This window comes from Phoenix dactylifera, chromosome 18 (genome assembly GCF_051530095.1).
Source record: "Phoenix dactylifera cultivar Ajwa chromosome 18, Ajwa_hap1_PhDact_Kaust_v1.1, whole genome shotgun sequence".
Classification (NCBI taxonomy): domain Eukaryota; kingdom Viridiplantae; phylum Streptophyta; class Magnoliopsida; order Arecales; family Arecaceae; genus Phoenix; species Phoenix dactylifera.
This window is the reverse complement of record NC_143207.1, coordinates 18,510,023-18,521,042: the sequence shown is the minus strand read 5'-3', so window position 1 is coordinate 18,521,042 and position 11,020 is coordinate 18,510,023. Positions and strand designations below refer to the sequence as shown.

The 11,020-nt window shown below is 37.1% G+C and overlaps 1 pseudogene across 1 annotated transcript; it reads left to right on the top strand.

Moving 5' to 3' along the window:
* The first annotated feature begins 4,035 nt into the window (after positions 1 to 4,035).
* Positions 4,036 to 7,799, top strand: LOC149750971 (uncharacterized; annotated as a pseudogene). The gene has a single exon (XR_016398976.1). The product of XR_016398976.1 is annotated as an uncharacterized LOC149750971 (transcript).
* The last annotated feature ends 3,221 nt before the right edge of the window (positions 7,800 to 11,020 follow it).

Below are 11,020 nucleotides of genomic sequence, written 5' to 3'. Positions count from 1 at the left end.
AGCTGGATGAGAACATTTGCATTTAGATAAAGATAGCCACAAGAGAAAACCAATAGATTGTGATTTGTGAATCCAAAAAAAGTTATGTTTCTTCAAGTGACTAGGTTAAACAAGTACAAGAAGAAGCCTAGCCTCCAAACCTGTAAGGAGAAATGAACAATATCACACAGAGAAAAGCAAGAGATCTGGAACACAGATCACTTTGAACCAAAGGTTGAAATTTCCTGTGTCAGTGGCTTGCTTGATTGGCACTTGCATGGTTTATACGAGGCCAGTGACATCAGCAAGTACTGGCATACGGCCAGACTAGTGTCAATGTTGTGTGTTGATATGGCACATGCACGGTATGTATTGTCCCATGATGACTGGAACTTAGATCTAATAAAGTTTACAAACCTTTAGCATAAAATGAGGTGTGAACATGTCACTTTTTATGCATAAGTTACAAACAAGGAAAGAAAAATTGTGTGACAAATTAAGTTAGAAAGAATATTGTACTTAGGAACCAAATAATATTCATGCTCATAGATTAGGAATTGCCAGTTTATGAGATGATAATAAAAGTTCAGATAATAAATATAGCAAAGACTTAATTAATGACAGCAAACTCAAAGAATGGAACCCAAATTTCAATAATCATGTGTCAAGCTTTAGATGCAGTAATCTATTGCAAGAGATTAGGAAAAGAATGTAGGGTTTCCTTAAGTCCAAAAATTATAAAGGCTTGCATGGGGAATGCTTTTGACTGAAGTTTTGTTATACACCATGACAGAGTGCTAACTCTAGGCTAGTTGTCGATACATTCTCAAACACTAGCTTACTAAAAGGTAGGCTGTCTTTGATAGCATTCTTGAAATTCATTTTCATATGATATTGGATTATCAAAATAGATGGCTACAATGATGAGATTGGGTCACCTATGTTACTTTGAATGAAGCTACTGTCAAACTCCATTAAGTATTAGCCGTGAAGAGTAAGTACCTTTTCTTTTTCTTGATAAACAGAGAAAACTTATCTCAAAGATTTTTAACTCCAGAACCCGGGAATTTTAATTTCATAATATTATCTAGTGTTTGATTTTATTTGAAGAAAAATGCCAGTTTCTGTGTGAACAGATTCCTCTGCTTTATAAAAATGGCGATCAAAAAAAGAGATGCCGTTATCATGTTTAGAAGAATTCCATCACTTCAAACCCAAACAAAGTGGGATGCACAAGATGGCACCTGCTACTTATAAATCCATTTCATTTTGCACTATAAGCAATACGACATTTTTACTAACCGTTTATAGACAATATAATTGTTCTAATATAAATATCTTGCTTATTACTTACAAGGAGATCCACGTGACACACTCTGACATGCAACTGGTTTAGGCCTAAGTTATAATACTAATATTTTGACCACTACAACTGAAAGTAGTGACTTGATTCTAATAGAAATTCAAAGATAACAGAAGTAGGGTATAGGAAATTACAGTTGTGGCTCCATTCTGATCTGATGAACTCAAACTAAGTAGAACTTATCTACAAAATATAAATAGAGCAAAATAAGCAGCGTAGGTGATTGCTTACTTCTCATAAATGTCAAAGAAAACTAAAATGAATATAGTGAAAGAAAAAGAGAAGCTTCGAGAAAAAGATTGTGGAAGGAAGTTTGATATTGGCATGCATTAAAATATCAATGACTTGCAACATAGACAAACAAGGCGCAAGCTTAATTGGATATAAAACAATACAAACAATGAGTACTAATATATGCTACAGATGTTTACAAATTCCATATAGAGTTGTGAGTTTTGTCTTCAAGTGGACTCTTGTGAAAAAGAATCACCTCAAAACCATAAAAAGAAGGGAATCAGTGCCTCTGATTATTCTTTCAAGCTACCACATTGTACAAAAATTGATACAGCAAAGAGGACCAAAAGAATCATGGAGACCGCAATAATACAAATTGGATAGGCTTTCTTTAATTGCTGATCTATCATTTGAAAAAGCCAAAATGACTGCGTCAATATCATCCAAAAAATCGCATCGATAGCTGCATTTACACATATGCCGGATGAAAACATCTTCATTTAGACAAAGGCAACCACAATAAAAAACCAAACCACAAGAAAAAACCAATAGATTGTGATTTGTAAATCAGAAATCTTGATTTTAATCACAGACCAAGAAATCTGTATTAAAGTTTGTTTATTGTTGGCTAGTAGGTTTGTCCGGTGTGTTTGGCTATCAATGAAATAGGTAGGTTCTTTGTAGTGTTGCCTATAGTAGATGTATGGTTGAAGGGTTTTTTCAATCGTAGTTTAATGTTGGGTAGTGTCGGCCGTTTGCTATGTTATATTGTTTGGGTATTTTTGAACTTGTGGTACATTGTTGCGCTTTACAAGGTTATCTTTCTGGTTGAAAAATTGAGACACTTTCTCCAGTTTGGTATGTTTAGTTGCCACGGCAACTTGTATGATTGAATTTTGTTTCCGCTGTTAATATTTGAGTTTTCAAGGTTTTGGTTGCTATTGCTTAATTTATGTTTGTTTTGTGCGATTTAAGTTCTTGTAATTTTCAGGCTTTGCATAAGTGATTCTTGACTCTTCAGAAGATAGCATTTGATAAATCTTTTTATATACTTGATATATTCTTTTGTTTTTTTGACTCCATTAGGGATTTGTTTATTTTTGTGGTTGTCTAACATGGATGCTTTCAGAAGCTTATTTGTAATATCTAATAGATTTTTCTACTAATATTTGCATTAATTACTGTTGGTACCAGATATCGCTATATGCTTGGTTCTGATGAAGAAAATAGTGTCGAATTTGCATGGTTTATGCTGTGTTAGGTTTTTCATCTGTCCATATTTGCATGGTTTTTATCTACTGCATAAAGATTTGCATGCGGAGGTAGATCTTGCTCCTATAACCTCTACCCCGAGGATCTTGCCACCGCCACCGAGCATGGGTGTCTTGTTGTGAATGCCCCCACGGCTAACACGGTTGCGGCTGCCAAGCATGGGATTGCTCTGCTCGCTGCCATGGCCCGAAACATTGCTCAGGCTGATGCCTCCCTTAAAATTGGTATGCTTCTAGCACTATAATCTAATAGATCTGGACGTCGGTTTGAAAGTGCTGCATGATTGAAAAATGCCTTCTTTAACAACCAAATATGAGATATCGATTGGCAAGTTTGTTTATTTGTATATTTTTGCTTGAGCAGTGGTTCTCTTATTCTATGATTTACTTTAGATGGATAATAGAATCTCATAATTCCATTTTCATTTTGTCAATATCATGGTATTATTATTATTATTCTTTCGTTTATTTTTTTGTTTGTTTCTTTTCTTTTTTCCTCCTTTCTTTCTTTCCTTTCTTTTTTCCTTGTCTTCTTCTTTCGTTTCTTTCTTTCCTTTCTTCTTCTTTCCTCACATGAATGGGTTTTGAGGTCCTGTCCTACTCCCATTTTCTCTCAGGAATAGGATGGGATGCCCCCCCGTCTTGCCAGGATCTAAACATCGGAGCCTTGTATTATATGTTTTTGAATGGTTGTCATGATTTGTGTTATTGTGAAGCACTCAATTTGTCAATTGGCTGCCTTAGACCCATCCTTATGACTACTTTGTCTATTCCTGGCCTCAAAAATCAAAGCCTTGTTCTCCTTTATCTCAAAGGATAAAATGGATCTCACAGCATTGGAATTTAATAGTGGCTGTGCCTAACCTATATACTGTAAATTTATTTGAGGATGCTTATAAAAATTGACTGTCACTTAGACAAACCCTCCTAAAATCAAAATATTCTTTTGCTTAAACTATCCTAGTCAATTATATGTTCCAATTTGTTTCAAGTTTGTCGGTAAATCTTTTTCAGACCATTCTCTATAACTTTGGTTTCTAATAAGCCAGTGCACTCTATTCTATTGCTTCAATTTGTAAACCAGCAATATTAACTGTTTCATGGGATACTCTAAAGATGCCAAGAAAAACTTTTAATCTCAATATTTTAGCATTCCAAGACAAACTGCTGGATTTTGGAAATGGACACATTTTGAAGGTAGAGTTGTTGGTGAACGAATATAATATTCTTTTGGTAATTCACTTTTGTAAGATTCTGTAGTGTTGCCTATTGATGCATAAGAAATAATGAGCTCTAAAGAATGTTTATTCTGACATTTGCTCCATGATTTTAATATGCAATTAGCAAAAACATTGTGCCTTTAAATTGTTTTCAACTTCTAACTACATTTACTTTTATGGAAACAAAATCGGTTCTTTAATAATTTTTTAGCAAATGAATTGTTACATATTCCATAAAATTTCATGAAGCAATTCCTTCCTAGATGCTGGCACTCTCGAAGGATACTTATGTAAGCCCCTTTGTTAATATTTGAATTCTATTTTCTTCTTCTTGTTTTCTAGGTAATTATTTTCTCTAGTAAGGCCGTGTTTGGGAAATCCAGTAAGATTGAGCTGGATTTACTGATAGATTTATGGATTGGCAGCCTAAATAGGTATGGTCCATGTCAACCCAACATCCCCACAGCCTGAATCCTATGAGAGGAAGAAAGACCTCCATGGGTCTTTCTCTCCTTCCTGCAGACCAATAGGCCCACAGGCTAGGATCTAGGCTAGGACTTGGGTGGGCCCTTAGAAAACTACAGGCTGGGCAGGCCAACAAATCCAATTCCTTCTGGAATATATCCAAATAGGCACTAAATGGGAAGTTTATCATACCTTTATATATGAACAAGAAACTTTCTGAAGTTCTCTTGAGGAGAGATTTCTGGTGCTTGTAACTGGAGCTTTCAAGAAGTTTTAAGATATCACATGGTGTCATATAGAGTTTTGGATGACCTACAATTGCATGCAATCTCTAATGAATAGATTCTCATCGACATGGTGCCTCTACCAAAAACCCAAACACCATGGCAGGGATGTTAGGAACTATTCTCCTTTAATTCTTAAAACAAATGCAACGACATGTCACAAAAGATTTTGGTATCTTGGGCGTGTAGGGGGTTCCCCCCCTATATGTGGGGAATCCTAGGGCTTTCAAGTTTATTAATCCTCTACATTTACTTGTCCATCAAGATCTGTCAGTTGAAGTAATTTTCTAGGTATTTATTGAACATATTACGAATTGCTGTGACTCAATTTTCTTTTACCTTGGTTAACCTGTTCCTGCAACCTAAATGAATTCTATTTTGTTCTTTCCCATGCCACAAGCTATACCTACTTTCTTACATCATTTCGTTGTTTTTGATATTATATATACATGCTGTCCGACGAAGTTGTCTAATGTTTTTTTTTTTAATGACAAACTGCATCTAAGTAAGATGGATGCTTCCTCGACTTTGGTGGTTGGAGGGTTCGATTGGCCTTAAGGTTACACTATTACAGAGGTTGCAGCAGTTCTTTGAATACTTCGTGGTTCTTGATTTATAGTTCAAGATTTTGGTGTTATTTGGTGATAGTTTTCTGGATTATAGATATGTTTCTTGATTTTGGGTCTGGATTTGATGTTAAAGGTTGATTTCCCTGTTATTTTGTGCCTAGATTATCTGTAGGGTTTTAGTTTTGACAGATTCTAGATCTGGATCTTGCTTTAAGTGATTTTTTGATTTTCTTGCATTTTGATCATCTTGTATGTCCGACTGGTTGATGATGGGGAAATTTTTAATATGGTTAATAATTTTTAAAGGAGGGCTTTCTTTGATCTTCCAAGGGTGACCTTTTGTGGATTCTTGGTGATGCTAATGAAAAGATGAAGTTTTTGTTCCTTCTCTGTAGTTTCCTGGGATCAATATTTGGAAAATGAGTGAAGCATCTGTTTCTTTGGGATTATCTACTGCCATGTGATATCTTCAGAAACATCGCATTTGACATTTTCTCCAATTCCTACTTTCGTTCGTGTTCTTTGAATACTTCGTGGTTCTTGATTTATAGTTCAAGATTTTGGTGTTATTTGGTGATAGTTTTCTGGATTATAGATATGTTTCTTGATTTTGGGTCCGGATTTGATGTTATAGGTTGATTTCCCTGTTATTTTGTGCCTAGATTATCTGTAGGATTTTAGTTTTGTCAGATTCTAGATCTGGATCTTGCTTTAAGTGATTTTTTGATTTTCTTGCATTTTGATCATCTTGCATGTCCGACTGGTTGATGATGGGGAAATTTTTAATAATTTTTAATATGGTTAATAATTTTCAAAGGAGGGATTTCTTTGATCTTCCAGGGGTGACCTTTTGTAGATTCTTGGTGATGCTAACGAAAAGATGAAGTTTTTGTTCCTTCTCTTTAGTTTCCTGGGATCATTATTTGGAAAATAAGTGAAGCATCTGTTTCTTTGGGATTATCTACTGCCATGTGATATCTTCAGAAACATCATCGCATTTGACATTTTTCTCCAATTCCTATTTTCGTTCGTGTTCTTTGAATACTTCGTGGTTCTTGATTTATAGTTCAAGATTTTGGTGTTATTTGGTGATAGTTTTATGGATTATAGATATGTTTCTTGATTTTGGGTCCGGATTTGATGTTATAGGTTGATTTCCCTGTTATTTTGTGCCTAGATTATCTGTAGGATTTTAGTTTTGACAGATTCTAGATCGGGATCTTCTTTAGTGATTTTTTGATTTTCTTGCATTTTGATCATCTTGTATGTCCGACTGGTTGATGATGGGGAAATTTTTAATAATTTTTAATATGTTTAATAATTTTCAAGGAGGGATTTCTTTGATCTTCCAAGGGTGACCTTTTGTAGATTCTTCAGTTTTGGTTATGGTGATGCTAATGAAAAGATGAAGTTTTTGTTCCTTCTGTGTAGTTTCCTGGGATCAATATTTGGAAAATAAGTGAAGCATCTGTTTCTTTGGGATTATCTACTGCCATGTGGTATCTTCAGAAACATCGCATTTGACATTTTTTTTTTTTTGAAAAGCAATCTGGATGCTTAATCATAGTCTGTTTTTCGGATTTATCTGGAACTTACCAGTTCTATGTGAATTCTTTTTCTTTTTGAAATATAAAATATGTTATCAGTTTCTCTCTTGCATCTTTTATTAGTTTTCAAATCTTGTTAGAGATTGGATTCGGCTTTTGGATTAATGGGTAGAGGCAGAGGGAAGGGGAGGAAGTTAACAGTAGTAACAAGTCATGAAGATCCAGGGAGTGGCGGTGAAGAGGTTCTTCCTAAATATAAGAGGAGGGGAAGGCCACAAAAACCTTTAAAAGTAGACTTGGACAAAGAGGATACTGAGAAGATTGAGGAAGAAGAAGGAGATGATGTGAAACCTTCTGCCTCGAGCAAAGATATAAAAGGCTCGACAGTTGAGAATGGGAAGAAGAGGAAGAGGTATTCACAAGTAAAAGAAAATTCTGAATCAGTCTTGGAGGAAAATGGTACGGGGTGAGATCCAACAATGAGGAGTCAACTAGGTCTAACGGCTTTTGGCAAAATGGAAGCCAGCGAAAGAGCAAACCTTGGCAGGCTGCTGAAGCAGGAGTTGGGTCCAAGCGAGATTTGCAATAGTATCTCTTTTGGGTTTTCCATCATCCTATTGCCAGCTATATCGCGCAGGTCAAAGTCCTTAGTGGCCTACCTTTTCTTTTCCATGTTCCTTCCTATTTTGCTTTTTATCTCGTTTTGTCCATGAATGAACTTAACTGGGAGGTGGCGGTCTGAATACGCTGTTTTATAATTTTCACTGACACCATAAAGCTGCTATAAGGTATTTGCTTTAGCTTAAATGGAGTTTCTGTAGGCTGCAGAATTATAAGCATAAAGTTTGCTTTAGCTTGTTTTATCTCTTTTACCATTACTATTTGATGTCCTAAATACCTACATTTTTGTCTAACGAATTGTAGCAACATAGTTCATTCTAGACTCTTTCCTCTTCTGCAGTAGACTGCATACCAGTGCTTTGTGGTTCTTTAATTTGAGGTCTTTGGGTATATATGTATATATATTCTTCAGTTCTCTAGATATAATGCTGTTGCTGCTCCTTTTTTTGATAGCACTGGCTTATCTTTTTTTTTTTTTCTTTTGATACCACTGTCGCTGTTGCTGCTTATCTTTAACTGCAGCTATTTTGCTTTCTTTATAGTGCAGCAATTTTGACTTCCTGTCAGCAAGTTTATTTTGCTATTTTCTGTTGTCCTCTATTTGTGGTGATGGAATTAATAGTGCATTAGAGATGGTTGCCTGCTGTATTCTTTTGGTCCTCTTTGTTGTATCAATTTTTGTACAACGTGGTAACTTGAAAGAATATTCAAAGGCATTGACATGGTCTGCCGTACCAGTCCATACCGGACGGTACGGGCCGGTTCGGCCGGGGACCGGTACCGGATCAGCGTCGAATCCGGTACCGGTAGTTTATTGTTGAAGAATCGGTACGGGACCGGTTCGGACCGGTACGCCACTGGTTCGGACCGGTACGGGCCGCCACCGGTACGGCGGACCTTGGGCACTGATACCCTTCTTTTTATGGTTCTGAGGTGATTCTTTTTCACAGAGTCCACTTGAAGACAAAACTCACAATTCTATATGGAATTTGAAATCATCTGTAGCATATATTAGTACTCATTGTTTGTATTGTTTTATAATCCAATTAAGCTTGCACCTAGTTTGTCTATGTTGCAAGTCATTGAAATTTTAATACATGCCAATATCTAACTTCCTTCTACAATCTTTTTTTCTAAGCATTTATTTTGCTTTCACTGTATTCGTTGTCAATTTGACTAAGCTATACATAGTTAATAGAAATAACAAAGAAAATGAGTAGATTGCGGAAATAAAGGTAATTAAATTTGCTATGGAAACCATATATAAATAGGACATGTAGATCCTGCAGATCCTATTAACATCCCTCCTCAAATTGATGCTGGCTGATCAAGAAGCATCAATTTGCCAACTAGAAACTTATGGCGTCGACGAGTCATAGCCTTGGTAAACACATCAGCAATCTGAAAATCCGTGGTGATATGAGGAAGAGTGATAACACGTCGATCATAAGCCTCACAAATAGAGTGACAATCCACCTCAATATGCTTGGTGTGCTCATGAAAGACAGGATTAGCCGCAATCTGAATTGCACTAGTGTTATCTGCATGAAGAGAAGTGGGCTCAAGTTGAGGGAACCCAAGCTCAGCCAACAATCCACGAAGCCAAATAATCTCAGAGCATGCAGAGGACATGGCTCGATACTCAGACTCCGTTGAAGACTTAGAAACACGGTCCAATTTCTTACTCTTCCATGAAATGAGTGCATTGCCAAGAAACATACATCAGCCTGTAACTGAGCGACGCGTATCTGGACAGCCAACCCAATCAGCATCACTGTATGCCCTCATCTGAATAGGTGAACCAGCAGGAAAGAATAAGCCGCGATCTAGAGTGCTTCTCAGATAGCGAATGATACGACAGATGGCAGCCAAATGAAGGTGTCGAGGAGTCTGCATAAACTGACTAACTTGCTGAACAGCGAAGGAAATATCAGGCCGAGTTATGGTCAAATAGTTCAGACTTCCAACCAACTGTCGGTACAGTGAGGGATCAGAAAGAAGCTCGCCCTCCTCACGATGATACTTTACATTCACCTCCAAAAGTGTGTCAACAGAAGAAGCATCTTGAAGTCCCGCCAAAGCAATCAAATCTTGTGTATACTTATGTTGGTGCAAGAAAGTACCTGCAGGTCCAGACTTCAACTCAAGGCCCAAAAAATATTGAAGAGAACCAAGATCCTTCATGTGAAATGAAGCCTGTAGGTGTTGTTGAAGCTGCTGAATCAACACAGAATCTATCCCTGTAATAACTATATCATCGACATAAACCAGGAGAAGAACAATTCCATTCTCAGTCTTGCGGAGAAACAAGGAAGTGTCATACTGACTTTGGACAAAGGAAAAACCAAGTAATGAGGAGCGAAACTTATCAAACCAGGCACGAGGTGCCTGCTTCAAGCCATAGAGAGAGCGCTTCAGCTTGCACACATCAGAAGATGGTGTAGTGAATAAATCTAGTGGAGGTGTCATAGAAATTTCCTCCTTGAGATCACCATGCAGAAAAGCATTCTTAACATCCATTTGTCGTAGGGCCCAACCTTTAGAAGCAACAATGGCAAGAACTGTCCGTATTGTAGTCATCTTAGCCACCGGAGCAAAAGTCTCATCATAATCTACTCCATATTCCTGTCTATTACCAAGAGCAACCAACCGAGCCTTATATCTTTCCACAGTCCCATCAGGACGTAGCTTCATAGAATACACCCATTTACAACCAATGGATTTAACATCAGAAGGACATGGAACAATATCCCAAGTGTGATTCTCTTATAGAGCTTGAAGCTCATCTTGCATGGCCTTCACCCAACATTCCTGCTTAATTGCCTGGGAATAACAAGTAGGAATCGTGATAGTAGACAGAGTCACATTGAGTGATGTATGGGAGAATCCATACCTATCTGGTGGATGGGAGGCTCTGGTGGACCTCCGAGGCGCAGGGACTGCAGGCTCAGGTGGTGGATCAGTATCGGAAAGGGGCTGAGGTGGCTGACGTCTCTTATACACAATATTTGGTTTGAAGCGCTCAATAGAATGATATATATCATCAAAGCTAGGAAGCATGGCAAGATCAGAAGATGAGGCAACATTGGACTGAAAGAAATATTGATTGTCAAAGAAAACTACATTTCTAGAGACACAAAGTCGTTTAGTAGCAGTATCATAACACACAAAACCCTTTTGAGCAATACCATAACCCATAAAGGCACACTGAACCGACTGGGCAGCAAGTTTGTGACGTTCATTAGCAGGTAAGTGAACAAAGTAAACACATCCAAAAGTATGAAACTGATTATAACCAGGATGCTTGCCATAGAGACGATAATAAGAGGAATCAAAGTCCAAAATTTGAGAAGGCAGTCGATTAATCAAATAAACTGCAGTAGACAAAGCTTCAACCCAAAATTTAGGAGGAACAAAGGATTCAAGCAACAAGGTGCGAACAACATCCAACAGATGGCGATTCTTAC